At 39.9% G+C, this 17781-nt stretch overlaps 1 protein-coding gene across 8 annotated transcripts in view; it reads left to right on the plus strand.

The window, feature by feature from the left end:
• LMO7 (LIM domain 7) overlaps positions 1-17781 on the plus strand; it is a 196371-nt gene that overhangs the window by 27328 nt on the left and 151262 nt on the right. The window lies entirely within an intron of this gene.

Raw genomic sequence — 17781 nt, forward strand, 5'->3', positions numbered from 1 at the left:
GAGTTGCTGCTGCCCTGGGACCTTACTGTGTTCCTAAGGCCATTCCAGCCTTCTGCAGGGACAGAAAGGCAGCACACTGGTCCTTTCATTCTCTCCCCGTATTCACATCCATTCACATCCAGTAAATAGTCCTAGGATGTTAAGAGAGGACTCCAGTGTAGGCTGTTTAACTTACCAGGCCTGGGGGCTGTTCCCCTCTGCAGCTGCCTTCCTTGACAAACAAGAGTGTGATACAGATTGGTTCCAGCACCCCAGGCCCCCATACCCAAATCCACGCACGCTCGAGTCCCTTGTATAAAGTGGCCTGGTACAATTAGCCCTTCGTGACCTTGGGTTCCATATCAGCAGAATGACTTTACTTGTCACTCTGCTGCTGCTGGTCCCTCCCATTTTCTTCCTTCTTCAGTATTTCTCATTGTTTACTTTGTAAACTTTATCTGAAAAACATAGCCAATCAGAGTGCTTTTTCATGTCTCTATGAGAGCTAGATCATCTTAGCTCTTCACCTGTCATCTTAGAATTTTTTCCTGGTGACCCAACATGGTTACTGGGTATTTTGAGTATTATTTCTCCACCATCAGAAATGATTCCTGTCACCCATCACATCTGTCCCCAAATTCCTTTTCTTTACTTTGTTTGAATGCTGAGAGGTCTGAAATACTTAGGTAATTGAGATTCTACTATAAAGGAGAACCTCCTAATAATTTTGACGTTGGGAAGTAGGATGAATATCTTGTTTATATCCTAGTAGGCCAGGTTGTCAACCCATGTATTGATATTTCTAACTGGGAGAATGATTGAATTTTACTTCTTCATTAGATTAGTATCTATTAAGGAGTGTGTGTGTGTGTGTGTGTGTGTGTGTGTGTGTGTGTGTGTGTATTCAATGCATGAGTGAAATTCTGGGCCTTATTCTGGGGATACAGAAATGAGTAGCCTACATTATATTTCTTGGTTTAGTTAGTCTGATAAATGTCATCAGGCAGATAGGCAGAGGGAGCTATGGGGGAGGTTAGAGCACACCAGAATCAGACTGTAGGGGAAAGATTAGGAAATGCTTTCCAAAGAGGCAATACTTAGAGTTGTGGCCATGGGTAGGTGTTAGCTGGAATATGTGAAACTGAAAGGCTTTTCTTCTAAGGAGAGGGAACAGGGTGTGTAGCACATGAGAGAGAGTGGTGTGCTCAGGGAATTCCCTGAAGTTTGGGGTAGCTGAAGCTTCCAGGGGCAGCTGGACACCGGAGGGAACCATCTAAAGCAGCAGTTTTCAAGGTGTGGGTTGAGACCCCTGTGGGTCCCTGAGATCCTTTTATTTATAAAACAATACTAAGTTTTCATTTGCCCCTTTCCCCCTAATTCTCTCAAGAGTATGCTAAGAATTTTCTAGATGCTGCCCTATGTATGATGATATCATTGTTCTCTTGTTTAACAGGATGTGTGCTTGTGGATTCTTGCGCTTTAAAAATTTCTCACTTTAAATTTCTAAAACAGTAAATATTGATAGATAAGCCCACATAAACAAAAGTTCTTTGGGGCCTTCAATAATTTTTAAGAGCGTAAAGAGATCCAAAAATCAGAGAATGCCCTTTTAAAGAGTTTGGATTTTATCTTGAGTGTGGTAGGGAGTCATCAAGTAACTTTTGCAAGAGCGTGACGTGTTCAGTGTTCTTAGAGAGCAGGGGTGCTGATAGAAACACAAAGTGCATAGGGGCCAGCCTGGGGCAGAGAGACTGTTAAACAGCTATTGCTGTAATTCTGGAGAGACGTGAGGGTTCGAGCTACTTTTGGTGGGATAGACATGGTGGTGCAAATGGGGAGACCAAAAAGGAGGTAGAATCAGTGGTTCTGGGAAGGTTTGGCTGTGAGGAAGAAGTCCAGCTCACTCCCAGGTTTTTGATGTGGGATGCTGGCAGCCAGTGGTATGATAAACTGAGTGGACAGGTTTGTTTGTGTTTTTCCCCCCAACATTTTATAGGTATGTTCCTCTGTTTTCTGGCTTCTGTTGCCTCTGATAAGTAAGCTGTAATTCAAATCATTGTACTCCTGTAAGCGAAGTGTCACTTTTCTCAACTTGCTTTCGGGATTTTCTGGTTATACTTAGTTTTTAGCAGTTTGATTCTGATGTGTCAAGGAATTATTTTCTTTGAATTTATCCTGCTTGGTATTTGCTTCTCTTCTTGAATCACCAAATATGTTTCCCAATTTTTGAGGAAACTTTGGCCATTATTTTATCAGATTATTTTTTCCTGCCACATTCTTTTTTTCTGGGACATCAATGACAATTGTTATGCTATTACGTTGGACATTTTAACAGTGTCTCTCATGTCCCTAAGATTCACTTTTTTCAACCTTTATCTTTCTTGTCTTCAGATTGAGTAATTTGCATTGATCTGTCTTCAACATATCTTCAATATCTTCAAAGGGTTCACTGACTCTTTCCTTTATCATCTTCCTTCTGCTGTTAATCTCGTCCAGTGAAGTTTTTATTTCAGAAATTTTATTTTTCATTTCTTGAATTTTAATTTGTTTTTTGTTGCTACTGTTATTCAGTTTTATAGTTTATGTTTCTCTGCTGAGATTGTCTTTCATTATTAGCATTTTTCCTCTCTATACCTGAGTATTGTACCTAAAATGCTTGCTAATTAGAACATCTGAAACATCTTAGGATCTCCCTTGATTGACTTTTCCTTTGGGAATGAGATCCTGTTTCCTGGTTCTTTTATGTCAACTTATTTTGACAGTATCCTGGACATTATAAATGATGAGTTGTGGGAACTCACAATTCTGTTACATTTTGCCAAGAAGTGGTATTTTTATTTGTTTTATTTTTATTTTGTTTTTGGTTAAAGCAGGTACTTCATTTGCCTGGATTCAAACTGTAAATTCTGTTTTACCTATGGTGGTGGCAGCTTAAGTCTCAGTTCAGCTCTTTTTCCTTTAGTCTGGTGCTTGGAATCTGCCTGCACATCTGTGGTTTGGGGGCCTTCAGAGATTTGGGAGGAGTTTTTATGCTTCCTTTCTCTAGCTCTGTCTGGCCTGGAATTTCCGTCTCATCTTCTGGTGACTGTGGTTTTCCTGGGCTCTGTCCTCTAGTTCTGAAGCCCAGTGAGACTGTGAGATTTCTACCAGAATTTTAGCCACTTGCATGGTACAGACTGGGGCCTGTCCTCATCTAGCGTAGTTCATTCATTCTTTCACATGTCAACTCACCTCCAGTCATTGCTTGTTTTCATTTCTTCCTCCAGGGCCTGCAGAAATTTTTTTTTTTTTTAATATATTAGTCCTAGGTTTATAGTTCTTATCTGTGTGAGAGTTGGTCTGATAGGAGTTATTTGGCCGTCCCAGAGGTGGAATTATGGTATTGTATTGGTATTATTTACCAAGAAAGAGAGATTATAGAAAGACAGTCTAATTAAGTGGGAGGTGATTGGAGGATGATGAATTTGATTCTGGTCATGCTGAGTATGATGTTAACCAAAGTGGAGTTATCCACCAAGTGGTACTTATGGAAGTGTGACACTTAGAGGTGTGGTTTGGGCTGGAGGTACAGATGTAAGACTTCTAAACATGCCAGTGATGACCAAGATCATGAGAGCGGATGAGCAAGGAGGAATGTTTTGAACCAGAGGACTGACCTGAATTCATAACTCTGGGGAACAGCTGTGTTTAAGAGGTAGGAATAGGATGAGGAACCGAGGAAGGAGATTCAAAGTGGAAGTGGAATACAGTGGACCCTTGAACAACATGGGTTTGAATTGCGTGGGTCCAGTTATACATGGATTTTTTTTTGTCATCGATTGTGCACTACAGTACTACATGATCCACCAGCCATTTGTTGAATTCGTGGAACTGTGTATACAGAGGTTCAACTGTAAAGTTACACTCAGATTTTCAACTGCGTGGAGGGCACCCCTAATCCCCTAGTTGTTCAAAAAGTCAACTGTAATTTGTAAGGGAAAGTTGTTAAAGAAACCAAGCTTGTGATCAGCAGTTCTTAACCTAGGATCTCTTGACCCGGTTGGTTCAGGATTAAGTTTCAGGGCGTTTCTGAACTCTCTGCAGTGTGTGTATGTGTAGGATTTTTCTGGAGAAAGGGTTCATACCATTCATCAGATTTCGAGGAAGGTTTGTGACCTACAAATAGTTAAATGTTGAAATAAACAGTATCAAAACAACCCAATCAAAAAATGGGCAGAAGACCTAAATAGACATTTTTCCAAAGAAGACATACAGATGACCAAAGAGCACGGGAAAAGATGCTCAACATCGCTAATTGGTAGAGAAATGCAAATCAAAACTACAGTGAGGTACCATCTCACACCAGTTAGAATGGCTATCATTAAAAAGTTAAATAGTAAATGCTGGAGAGGGTGTGGAGAAAAGGGAACCCTTCTACACTGTTGGTGGGAATGGAAGTTGGTGCAGACACTATGGAAAACAGAATGGAGGTTCCTCAGAAAACTAGAAATAGAATTACCATATGATCCAGCAATCCCACTCCTGGGCATATATCCAGACAAAACTATAATTCAAAAAGATACATGCGAAACGAAGACCCAACACAGCCAAAAATAAATAAATTAATTAATTAATTAAAAAAAAAAAAAGATACATGCACACCTATGTTCATAGCAGCACTATTCACAATAGCCAAGACATGGAAACAACTTAAATGTCCATTGACAGATGAATGGATAAAGAAGATGTGGTACGTATATACAATGGAATATTACTCAGTCATAAAAAAGAACCAAATAATGCCATTTACAGCAACATGGATGGAACTAGAGATTATCATACTAAGTGAAGTAAGTCAGAAAGAGATAGACAAATACCTCATGATATCACTTATATGTGGAATCTAAAATATGACACAAATGAACCTATCTACGAAACAGAAACAGACTCACAGTCAGAGAACAGACTTGTGATTGCCAGGGGAGAGGGGGGTGGGGGACAGATGGATTGGGAGTTTGGGGTTAGTAGATGCAAACTATTACATATAGAATGGATAAACAACAAAGTCCTACTGTATGGCACAGGGAACTGTGTTTAATGTCCTGGGATAAACCATAATGGAAAAGAATATAAATAAGAATGTATATATGTGTATAACTGAATCACTTTGCTGTACAGCAGAAATTGACACAACATTGTAAATCAACTATACTTCAATAAAAAATAAATTAAAAAAATAAACAGTGTCAAATTAAAGTTCAGAAAAATGACTGGAGAGTATCTATTTAATCTACAGATTTGGAGCTCACTAGTGGCTTAGAGCGATTTCAGGGTGCAGGTGGAAGAGAAATTGGAGTTCACTGAGAAGTGAATCGGAGATGGAGATGCAGAGCTAAGGGCAGGGAGTATAAAATTCTCCTGCAGGAAGTGTGGATGGTAAGGGGAGGAGAGATTGCCTGATAGAGGGGAATAAGATTAAGAAAAGCCTAGCAATGCCCCGCCTGGCCTCACGTGTCGCAGGGCCCTTGCCACAGTATCCCGTTTGTGCTTATGTCCTGAGATTTTTAGTTTGTGAAAGCTGCTCTGCTGTCAAACTCTGGAGACTGCTTGTGTGGGCCGGCATGCCCACATTCATAGCTTTTGATCACAAAGATGTTACGAGCGCCATGACGACGACGACGATTTATTTTTCTCTTTAGTTTGGTGTTCTTTCCCTATAGCACATTTTATTTTACTCTGCATACAGTAAAGGCTTAATGTTAGTGGCGTCAGTTTCAGGATATGGGATAGGGCCATGATCCGGTGGAAACAGTGGTCCCTGTGCCAAGGGTGTAGAGGGCATCTCTGGTGCATGGTTTCCCTTACAGCTCTCCCTGGATGCTCTCAGGTCCCTGGGGGGATTCCAGGTTGCTATGTGTGAAGGTTTCCCCGTCGTAAGCCCTTAGAATAGGGAAAGGCTTTCAAAACATTGTCCAGGAGAAGTAGGGAAGTATGGAATATATCCTCCCCTGCCCATGCTCCCTTCCCCCCACCTTTGGACTTCTTTTCTTAAGAGAGAAGTGTGATTAGATGGGAAGACACTAGGCTGAACTACTATGGGAATCAGAAAAGTAGGCTGAACTAGGGAAATTGAGATTTTGTAGCTTTCTGAACTCATCCTGATATCCTTCAATTAAAGGAAATCTGCAAAATAGCTACTGTGGCTCATTCCTATTGCTTGTTTTATTTTCTGTCGCTGAGAAGTAGAATACTTTCCAGCCTGCCTGTGTCCCCTCCTCACCCAAACCAGCTACCTTAACACAAATTCTTGTTCCTTCCAGCCCTAATGAAGCCGTGCAGTGTCACTGTACTTCTAATATCAGATAATGGTGAAAATAATTGATCAAAGATTAGATGAGAGCTAATTCTCCACCAACATTCAATTCTTTTTTTAAAAAAATTTTATTTATTTATTTATTTTTTGGCTGCGCTTCAGGGCATGTGGGACCTTAGTTCCCCAACCAGGGATCGAACCTGTGCCCCCTGCCTTGCAAGCGTGGAGTCTTAACCACTGGACCGCCAGGGAAGTCCCTCAACATTCAGTTCTTATACTAGAAACTTGTTAAGAAATGAATCTATAGTTGGATAAATTTCTGGTAAAGACATTTTGGACCCTACCCTTCTCAGACTCTTAGCCAAAGAATAAAATATATCAAATCAGTTTAGAAGTTCCAGCTCCAGAGCCAACCCACTGCCCTCGTCACCTCTGTGAAAGCTGTGTATCACCTTGAGTTGTCACTGCTTGGTGAGAAAGTGCAGGGCAACTGCACACAGAAAGTGGAAAAAGTATTCACAGGGCTTCTGAGAAGCCTGAATGCTTTGGATAATCTGCATATTCTGTACACTGCTTAATTTCTAAAAGTACAAATGGAAACATAGTATACACACTATTCTGTTCCATGATTTTGATACTTAACAGGATAGCTTGACTGCCCTTATATATTGGCACATAAAGGGCTTTAAAATTTTTTTGACAATTGCAAAATCTAATATTTGTAATTACTATATTTTATTGACTGGATGAACTAGAATTTATTTAACTTGTCCCCTTTTGATAGATACTTAATTTTTTTCTGATTTTTATAATTATAAGCAATGCTTTTGTGAATGACATTGGGCGTACGTCATTTTGCACGTGTGCGGTTATAACTGTAGGATGAGTCCCAGCAGCTGAATTGCTGTTTTCCTCTCTAGAGGGTCTGCCAGTTTACACTCCCACCAGCCATGTAGGAGCGGGTCTGTTAACCCCTATTCTTATTCTTTGTCAGAAAGATGAAGATGGTATCTTGTAGTTTTGATTTGGTATTAATCTTATGAGATTGACCATCTCTTAATATGTTTAAGAGTAATTTGTGTCTTTTCTGTTAACTCTTTATATTGCTTCCTCCTTTTTGTAAGAGCTCTTTATTTACTAAGGAAATTGGCTCTGTCTAGGATGTAAGCTGCAAGAGTTTTTATTTTGTGTGTGTGTGTGTGTGCACGTTGGTTTGTGTTTTGACTGTTTTTCTTTGAAGAAAATCTTTGTACGTAGTTGAGTTTATTAATCTTTTCTTTTGTGGTTTCTGGGTTTTGTATCATAGGGACCTTTCTCATTCCTAGAGTACCAAAATCTCCTAGTTTCTTTAGGTTATTTTGTGGATTCATCTTTTATACTTTAAAATCATTGCTCTATCAGGAATTAACTTACTCTAAGGCATGAGCTATGGATCTAACTTTCTTTTTCCCTCAGATGGCTACCCAGGTGAATTCACCTCTTTTTTTTTTTTTTTTTTTTTAAATGTGATCTACCTATGGCAGACATTACAAGTTGTCTATCTGATATCCATTCTTCTCTCGTCACCCTTTGAACAGTGGCATTTATGAGAATGTTAGTAAATCCAGATGAAAAGATTTGTCTTCTTAGACACCCTTGTGTGAGAGTGTCCTTGTGTCACAGGTGACAATAGGGTGGATCTTCCAGGAGAGCTATTGCCTGGGTGACAAAGAGGGACAGGCTGATAGCATAACCCTTTGGTTTTATCCTTTCCCTCTTTTCCTGCCTACGTGAGGGTAGAAGGTACAGATGGCCAGCATTTGTAGGCCATCAGGGAAATGATTGTGGATTACACTTTGAGGATGGATACTAAGAACTTTACAGAAAAATGTAACTGAAATAAAACACTTGTGGAAAAAATTCCAATCTCTGGCAGCAGAGGTCAGAGTGCTTCTGTGTATGTATATGTTGGCAAACTCAAAGCGGAGGGTGAAATACAATGGAAGAATGCAACTAAACAGAAGGACCGACTTCTCAGCTTTTATTCATAATATATTGGCCTTCCCCAAATTGGACACGAGAATTGGGGTATTCACAAAACTACAATGAAATGTGAAGGCATCTCAAACCAAATGTGTTGGTTTTCTCACAGGGTTGTAGCCTGGTTTTTGCAAGGTAGAGAAAATCTGCTCAAAGGATGTGATCTATTTGGTTTCAGCTTACAGACAATACCCTGATTAGAGTAATGAAATAAATAGTATCCAATATTTAAAAACTAGAGATTGAATTATAAAGGAAATACAAGTAATAATTTATTGAAATTACTGGATTGAATCTGCCAGCAACAGCAAATAGTTGTGGCAAGTATATGGTTTCAGAGTCAATTTCAACTCCCCAACCCTGCTGTTTATAATTTTATTTTCAGGTTAGATTATAACAGAAAAATGTTCCAGCATATTTGTACCCTGTATTTCCTTTCAGTTAAAGTCTTTTCTAAACCAGATTTAAGTTAGGTTCCACAGTTGTAAAACAAATGTTTTCATGAAACAATGTTTTAACAGACTTATTTAGGAAATTGAGCTTTATTTTTTTTCAGGTTGATACATCCCCCCCCCCCCCCCCCCCGCTCCTAATCTTAGCATTTTTTTCAGTTTCAAAAATAAACTTAAACACACTTTTTTGGAATATATTCTCTCCTCTGTGGTGTTGATGGAAGTCTGAACCAACGAGACAAATCCGAAGACATCTTTGTTGCTAGAGGCAAGCTCAGGAGGTGGTGGGTGAGCTTTCTCAGAGGGAGCTCTGTATCTAAATGTTACCCAGCCACTCATTGCTGGAATGCTATTCTTTAAACAAAGAATGAGTTATTCACTTAGTTGAAGAAGGTGGTCAATGAGACATGATGCTTGTAACAGAAAATTGAACATTTTATCAATTGTCTCCCTCTTCAGAAATGTCTCCTCCTTGTGAAACGCACACACACACACACAGAGATGTCATTTACACGGTGCCTCTTCGAAGAAGCAAAGTAATAATTAAAATACAGGGGAGAATTTAGAAAGTTTCCCCTAAAACTGCACATATTTTTAGAAGATTGCAAATATAAAATGTAACCACCTTCTTGTTAAAAGCATCCTTAGCATGCTCCGTGGAGCAGAGTAGACCATCCGTAAATGTTAATGGAATGGATGAATAAAATTACGCTGTCAAGTACAGCATATTAATTATGTGACTTTCTCCAGACTGAATATTTGACTGACTTGATGAAACAGTGACTGTGGCTACTCATTGATCTCTGTGATTGCTAACGGAATTATAGTTAACAGAAACAGATTTTTCAGAGCTTGCCCTGCTGCATCTAAGTTATACACAGAGAAGCCAAGCACTGGAAGCTGGTTTCTTCACATTACTGTGGATACCTTCTCGGTTTCTTTGACTGCAGGGGGGCAGTGAACCTGAGGCAGTGTAGCAGGTAATGTAACACCAGGGCGGGGGAGCAAGAATTTGTGAGGTGTTGATTCTCTTGAATTCCATGAATGTCCCTCTCTTTGTATCAATCCACACCTGAAGATTAGGTTTGTTCTCCTCTGGATGAAACATTCCTTATTTAATGCATTCCACAGCAGCTACCAACTGAATGTGAAATTTAAACCTTGTTTCACTAGCTAACAAAGATGAGAAGACATTGCATTATTAAAGCTTTTAGCCAATTAGAGGGGTGTTAGGTACATAAGTTGAGGACACCCCACCTCCTTCGTTGTTTTTAAAACAAAAACAACTATTCAGGGGTAATACTTTTCTGTAATAAGGTGGCAATTCTTTGATGATTACCCCTAAGGCCTTTTTCAAGGGCTTTTAACCAATAGGTGTTTAAAATTGTAAATTGAACTTATTACTTTCAGTCTACAATTGAAGTTTTTAATACGAAGGCTATGAAGTTTTACTTTTGGATCAAATTCTGGTAGCTCAGCTTTTATTTTGTGCCCAAGATAAGAGCAACCTATCTTTCTTTTTTAGAAAGGTTTTTAAGGCCTTGTTTATGGTATAGAATGAGCCCAAGTATTTTTTTTTCCTGGATTGTTTTCCATGATTTTGTTTAATTCGGAAGTGACATAGCTAATCCTACATACATTAAACACTAATAAAACCTGCATATTTGGAGTAATGGCATGGACACTGGTGGGAGATATAGACCTCGTAAAGTCCTTTCTACAAAAATCTACACTAATACTTTTGACTAATTAGAGATTAATTTACTTAATGGTTCTTTAAAATTGCAGTTCTTTTCCGGGAGAATTAACAATTATCATTCCATTTTACCAGTATCTGCAATCAGATTTTGACTCACTGGGGATATGTTTTGTATTGATGTTTATAAGCTGCTTTATATTTAGATACTCATTCAATAAATAAGAGTACCTACTATGGGCTAGTGACTTTTGTAGGTATTTGGGATATATTAGTGAAGAAACCAGACAAACATACAGAATAACTGTAAGTGTTAAGTTTATTACATAATTCAGCCAAATTTACTGATTTTACTGAAACTCTTATAGTAGAAGTTAGCTAGATTTCTTGAAAGCCTGAACGAACTTTTGGCCAACCCAGTAGGCTGTGCATTTATCCCTGCAACCTTAGTTTTTTGTTTTATTTATTTATTTATTTATTTATTTATTTATTTATTTATTTATTTATTTATTTATTTATTTATTTATTTATTTATTTATTTTTGGTTGTGTTGGGTCTTCGTTTATGTGCGAGGGCTTTCTCTAGTTGCGGCGAGTGGGGGCCACTCTTCATCGCGGTGCGCGGGCCTCTCACTGTCACGGCCTCTCTTGTTGCGGAGCACAGGCTCCAGACGCGCAGGCTCAGTAATTGCGGCTCACGGGCCTAGTTGCTCCGCGGCATGTGGGATCTTCCCAGACCAGGGCTCGAACCCGTGTCCCCTGCATTGGCAGGCAGATTTCTCAACCACTGCGCCACCAGGGAAGTCCCTAGAATGCTTTTTAAAGCTACAGATTCCCAACTCCCACCCTGGACCCACTGACTCAAGTTTAAGAATCACTATCTTAAACCTCTTTTCATATCAGCTCAGATAATGGCAACATTTCTGATAGCTGTTTCACATCACTGTCTCATATCTTTTTTCTTATTGAGGTATAATTTACAGTGAAATTCACCCTTGGTAGTGAATTGAGATCTGACAAAATGCAGACAGTTGTGTGACTGCCACCTCGATCAAGATACAGCAGTTTCGGGCTTCCCTGGTGGCGCAGTGGTTGAGAATCTGCCTGCTAATGCAGGGGACACGGGTTCGAGCCCTGGTCTGGGAAGATCCCACATGCCACGGAGCGGCTGGGCCCGTGAGCCACAACTACTGAGCCTGCGCGTCTGGAGCCTGTGCCCCGCAACGGGAGGGGCCGCGATAGTGAAAGGCCCGCGCACCGCGATGAAGAGCGGTCCCCGCACCGCGATGAAGAGTGGCCCCCACTTGCCGCAACTAGAGAAAGCCCTCGCACGAACCGAAGACCCAGCACAACCAAAAATAAATAAATAAATAAAAATAAAAAAAAGTAGCTAAAAGGAGGAGGAAATTATTTAAATATAGGCTTTGAGAAAAAAAAAAAAAAAAAAAAAAAAAAAAAAAGATACAGCAGTTTCATCCCCCCGCCCCCCTCCCCCAAATTTCCTTGTGCACCTTTTGTAGAGGATTCTTCCTTTTTTACCCCCTGTCCCTGGCAACCACTGATCTGTTTTCTGTCCTTGAAGGTCCTTGTGGTTTTGTCATTTTGAGAATATCATATAAATGGAATCATACTATTTGTAGCCTTCTTTCACTTAGCATAATGCATTTGAGACTCATCCATTTTGTTTGTATCAGTACTTCATTCCTTTTCGTAGCTGAGTGGTATTCCTGGAACAGATGTACCTCAGTTTATCAATTCCCATTTGAAGTATATTTGGGTTGTTTTTAGTTTTTGGCAATTATGAAGCCACTGTGAACATTCATGACAGGCTTTTTATTTCACTTGAGTAAATGCTGAAGCATGGGATTGATGGGTCTTCTTGTAAGTGTATGTTTAACTTTATCAGAAATTGACAAACTGTTTTCCACATTGAGTCTTTCTCTTTATTACGCAAATGATGTTGAGCATTTTTTGTGTGCTTAGTTGCCATTCATATACCTTCTTTGATGAAGTGTTTGTTCAGATTATTTGCCCATCTTTTAAATTGGGTTATTTGTTTTCTAGAGTTCTGTATTCCGGATACAAGTCGTTTATCAGTTGTGTTTTGCAAAAATTCTCCCAGTGGTTTGATTTTTTTCAGTGTCTTTCAAAGAGTAGAATTTGTGTCCCAGCACTAATTATCGTCATCCTGATTTAATGCAATCATATATTTCTGTTTTTCTTCACAGATTCCTATTCAGCTGTGCCATTCTTCTCTAGTACTTTTAAGCCCACAAACATATCAAATATATCCACTGGCACTATGGCGTAGTGGGAAAGAGTATTTTCTGTGTATCCAAATTTTGTCACTTTGACATTTCATAGTCATTTTTTTCTTTTTAAAATTTTTATCATCAAAGGCAGAAAGTCTTATGGGAAGGGCATAGGAGCTGGCCAACCTTCTTACGAAAATTTGGTTCAGTAAGAGAAAAAAATAGAGGCTTAGCAATTCTGTAACTTAGCTAGAGAGTGTCAGAGCCTGAATGGGACAGCAGGTGTCTGACCCAAAGCTTGTGCTTGTTACTATGTACTGTCCATTCTTCACTAACCATTTTACTCTTCTTTGTCTGTTTCAGTGAAGAGCCTTAGTTTTTTCCTCTTATGTATTGTGATGTACAGTTTATAGAGAGCTTTGGTTGACAGCTATTGAGTAATCTTAGAGGGCCCTTCAAGGTTTGATCATCTATGACACTGATTTATTGGATTAATTCTGGTAAATTCCACCCATCTTCAGCTATTTGTAAGTTACTGCGTAAAAGCAGTGATATTGGAAAATTTAAGCAAGTTTTCTGTAACTTTCCAATTCTTTATCCCACAGGTAATTTTCCCAGAGCTTGTTAGATTATGAAAAAAGGTTTTGCCTCTGAGTATCCTTTGGTTTAGATTTTCCATGGAATTTGCCTCCATTTCATTTTGCATAGATTTAGTAAACATCCTGTAAATGCAGACTTGAACTTGGAGTAACCTGCATTTGCAGTTTCTGTGAACCCCGCTTGTGTTCTTTCCCCCTTCTGGCTAGAGTTGACTCATGTTTGTGTAAAGTTGAAGGAGACTAAAGCCTCATCCCACACTATTGTCTTCCAAAAGCATGCCAATGAAAGAGACCAATTAAAAGATGAAAGCCTGGCAATGCATTTTAATCTTCTGCCTGTTCTGGGCGGCCTCCAGGCTCTTTCGAGGAGAGGAAGCAGCAGAGCCTGTGGAACATTTACTTGGATTTGTCCTGTGGAAACTAACTCAGAACTCAGATGCTCATGGTTTTTTTGCACCGAAACAGCTCACGAAGAACGTGTTGAAACGAAAGCCATGCTTTCCGGCCGACCTTTGAGTGCATAGCTCTCTGAGGCCTGCAGTGGTGGCTGACGGACACAAACATTCAACAGTGAGAGAAGTTGGAGGAAGCCTGGATATAGAGGCAGTATCTACGGGTTGTGACAAATGACAAAAAAATGATACGATGTAGTAGCAAGTTTGATGGTCCTTTATTCAAGGGAAGATAATTCATGGATGGGGGGAGCACTGTTTCTGAGGGATTTGGGCAAAAGCGAGTTGCCAGAACCTTCGAGGCAGCAACATGGACACTGCATGATTGACCAGGAGGCCAGGAGTTTCCTGGGAAGGCTAACAGGTCTAGCGTTTTCTAGCGTGAGATGAGCCGAGCTGGAGGACTGTGGTCCGTGTATGTTAGGTGTCCTTGGCAGTTTTCCGTAAGTGTAGGCTGACTTAGGTTTAGGTTTGTGATGTGGGCCGGTCCACTGGAGTGGCCTCCATTTTTTATCAGCCGTAATTATGTATATGAAATAAGGGGTGATGAAGAGGGAGAGATTGGCCACTTCAGTTATATCAATTTACTGCGAAAGGAGGCTCCGGCATCCAAGATTTCCCTCTTACCTTTTTTTTTTTTTTTTTACCCCCTCCCCCCTTTTTTTTTACAAGGAGTAAAATATGTTGATGCTGGCTTTGTGAGAGGGGGCTTAGCTATGACAGACTAATGGAATGTGTGCAGAAGTGTCTCTAGGCAAGGTTTGTGGAAACAATACCTGAAAATCTTACAGTGGAAGAACTGGAGGAGCATTAGGGGAAAGCGGGTACACGTGCAATTGGTCATCCCATGGGGAATGAGAGACCCTCTACAGGTTCTGCCTGCGTGAAGGCTGTTCTCCCTGTTCTGGACTTGTTATCAGTGACTCTTTCCAGAATGTGTTTCTATAGAGTGACTACCGGTTATATGGAAGGGCTAAACCGTGAGTGTATTAGGATTTGTGTTGTCAGAAATACTTGGCTGTCATGTGAGATTGAAGTCTTAAGTCACTGGAATGAAGGATGCGTAACTGTTGAAGGAAAAGGACTTGGGAAAGCTCCAGAACACAGTACAAGTAATTTGGGAGAAAGCTGTGATAGGGGAATAGCACTTCTGGGCCACCAGAGGGCAGCATGCATTAAACAACGATTTTTTGAAGTCTGCATTTTCAAGTACCACTGAGGCCTGTGTGAAAGGGAAGCAGACCCTGGAGTGAAGACAACTTTGTACTGATTTTATACTCATTCCATCCACCTTGGAGAACTCCAGCAATATGTCATTTTTTTGTCTCTCCATCTTTTTCTTTCTCCCCAGGCAGAGTTATTCCACAGCTTTCAGTACATATCTCTATGTAGCACTTATTATTATATTTTTCTTTTTTTACTGAAATATTTTATTTGAAGGAACATAAAAATTAATTGCTTTTACCATGTGACTGTGAAGAATTAACTGCACCTTCCCAATAAAAATTTGTTACTTTTATAACATTAAAGTAATTAAAGTCATTTACAAAGACAATATCAATTGAGACTCATCCAGTTAGAACTAATCCGTTATAAACAAATAGCAATCTTAAAATTTCAGAATAAGTATCATTAAACTGAATTAGAATATAGGAAGCTCATTGGCTATGCTATAACAAATAGATGAAAACTACAATGGATTTTACACTCTAGGGATATCTAAGTGTTATAAATTCTAATTTCTTATACAAATAACAGAAAGCTTCATTTCATTATTGTAAGCTCCCAAAATTTATGCTTATTTTTTCTACTTCTGTCAATTTCCTGACACATTTAACACAAGCAGGGAAATCTTTTCAGTAAATTGAACATGTGGAGCTCACACATGTAAGTGAAGGATACTGGCCAAGTGACATATGTCTCATATTGTTTGAGTTTCCCATCTATTCTTTGCTTCAGACCCCCATACAAGTTTATTCTTTTCTCAAGCAACCTGTGAATTTGCAGTATCTTTTTTGGCTCTTACAGAGTTGGGGCTGGCAGTGGCTCTGATAGTTTTACACCAAGCTCTCCTGTAGCCATTTGGTTGCTGAGTTCTCAGCTTTCTCCACTTTTCAGTTGTCCACAGCCTGGTCTCTGCTCTTGAAGGGCCTGACTTATCATTTCTTTTTCTTTTTTCAAACCTATCCCTGACTCCAAAATACTGAATACGTTCCTTCCACTGGGCTTTATTTAAAGATTGTTTCCAACAAGATGCCCCTTCATTCTTCAGTTTATCTTTTCTGGAGAGTTTCTCTCCACCCCGCTTCCGCTTCCCAGGCTTGAGGTCAGGGTTTCATGTTTGGGATGCTTTTTATGCAATTCTTGAAATTTATTCCACATATTTAAGGGAATTCCAGAAAGGCACACTTCATGTGCATTGACATGTGGCTCTGTTTCAGTTTTTGGTCTATCTTAAGAGAAATCTGAGATTTGTTTCTCTCATTATCTGACCTTTCTCTTCCTGTGAGTTCAGGCTTCATCGGCAGAGTTCAATGCAACATCACTTAGGCCAGGAGGAAGCAGCCCACGCCCTGTCTTTCCTGAAGTTCAAGTCTTTAAGAGAGTAGCTCTTAGAAAGGTACACCTTCTCCTGCTGGCTGCACACCTGGAAGCCTGCAGGCTCTGGGGCAGAGCCTCACTATAATCTCAATGTGGGAAGAATCCCCTCCTGGGCATAACACTCAATGGCCAGGTCCCAGGTAGGATTTCTAGCCTGTTGACATTTTCATGCACTGCAAGTGTTTTCCAGAATTCACTGATTATATACATAGTCCATTTTCTCAATGGGGAGCGTCCTTACCCCCTCACTTTGGTGGGACAGAAAACCCCTTTCCCACCAAAGAGCTCGGGAAGGTGCTGAGCTGCCCCTTCCAAGGAAAATATGGGCCTGGCTGGGGTCTTCTCTGGCCTAATCTGCCCGTGCTGGGCCTCCTGGCAGATCCTCTGGAACTGTCACCAGGAGCCCGAGCCCATATTTAATTTTGTGTTAGGCTTTATGGACAATGGATCTTTGTTAGGACTACTCAACTCTCTCTGCCCATTGTAGTGAGAGATCTCATTGCAGTCGATTGAGTTTGGGTTCCAATAAAATTTTATTAATAAAAACGGTTGGTGGGCCTGGGTTTGGCCCACAGGCCCTAGTTTGCCCACCCCGGGTTTAAGATGTGATTTTCAATAAATCAGGTTAATAAGTTATTTTGTCTCCCATGTTGCTTTAACGTAGTACTAAGCAAATGCATAAAGTACATTGATTTTGTTGAATATACTCTGATGTACTTTGAACGTTCTTTGTTCAATGATGAACAGTTATTTCCAATGGCTGAATAATAATTATAACTACTTTTTCTGGTAATGCTTCAGTGAAGTTCTCAGAAAATATGTAAGGGATCGTCTATATGTTGTATTTGTAAATATTTGATTTACAGTTAAAAACTGGAGATTTGATTTTAGTAAGAGAAAAGTTTTGATAAGTGCATCTGGAGTGTATAGTCTAAGCAAAACTGAAAGGTTTTTCTAAACCAAACTGTGACCGAGAAGAATGTTTTTAAAAAGCTTTAAAAAAATTAGTTTTGCTTCAGGTAATGTGAATATAGCCAAAATATCTCTCTGTTTATAGACCAGTGACTTAATGTTTGAAGCATTATTCATCCCATCAGTCTCCTGGGTGTGTGTTGAGTAGACAGTGTTTGTTCAGTGTAGTTTCAAAATGCAGGATGGTTTATCATGAGAAAAAAATGCAGGATTTGTGTGGTCTTGGCTTGACTTAGTGTCACAAGTTACTGACTGTTAAATGTGATACGGAAATGTTTAAATCACACCGAGGTCTTCCCTGCAGCCGCCTAACCTCTTGTATCCTTACTGTCAGCCTTTGTCCCACCAAGATGGAAGAGCTTCGGTCATGGTGCTCAACGTTTGGCTTCTTGGTCCAGTGCCCTGCTTCCTCCCAGAGCTTTCCACTCTGTCCCCTGGGACAATTTTATGGTGAACACTCCAACATTT

Source organism: Balaenoptera musculus, chromosome 18 (genome assembly GCF_009873245.2).
Source record: "Balaenoptera musculus isolate JJ_BM4_2016_0621 chromosome 18, mBalMus1.pri.v3, whole genome shotgun sequence".
Classification (NCBI taxonomy): domain Eukaryota; kingdom Metazoa; phylum Chordata; class Mammalia; order Artiodactyla; family Balaenopteridae; genus Balaenoptera; species Balaenoptera musculus.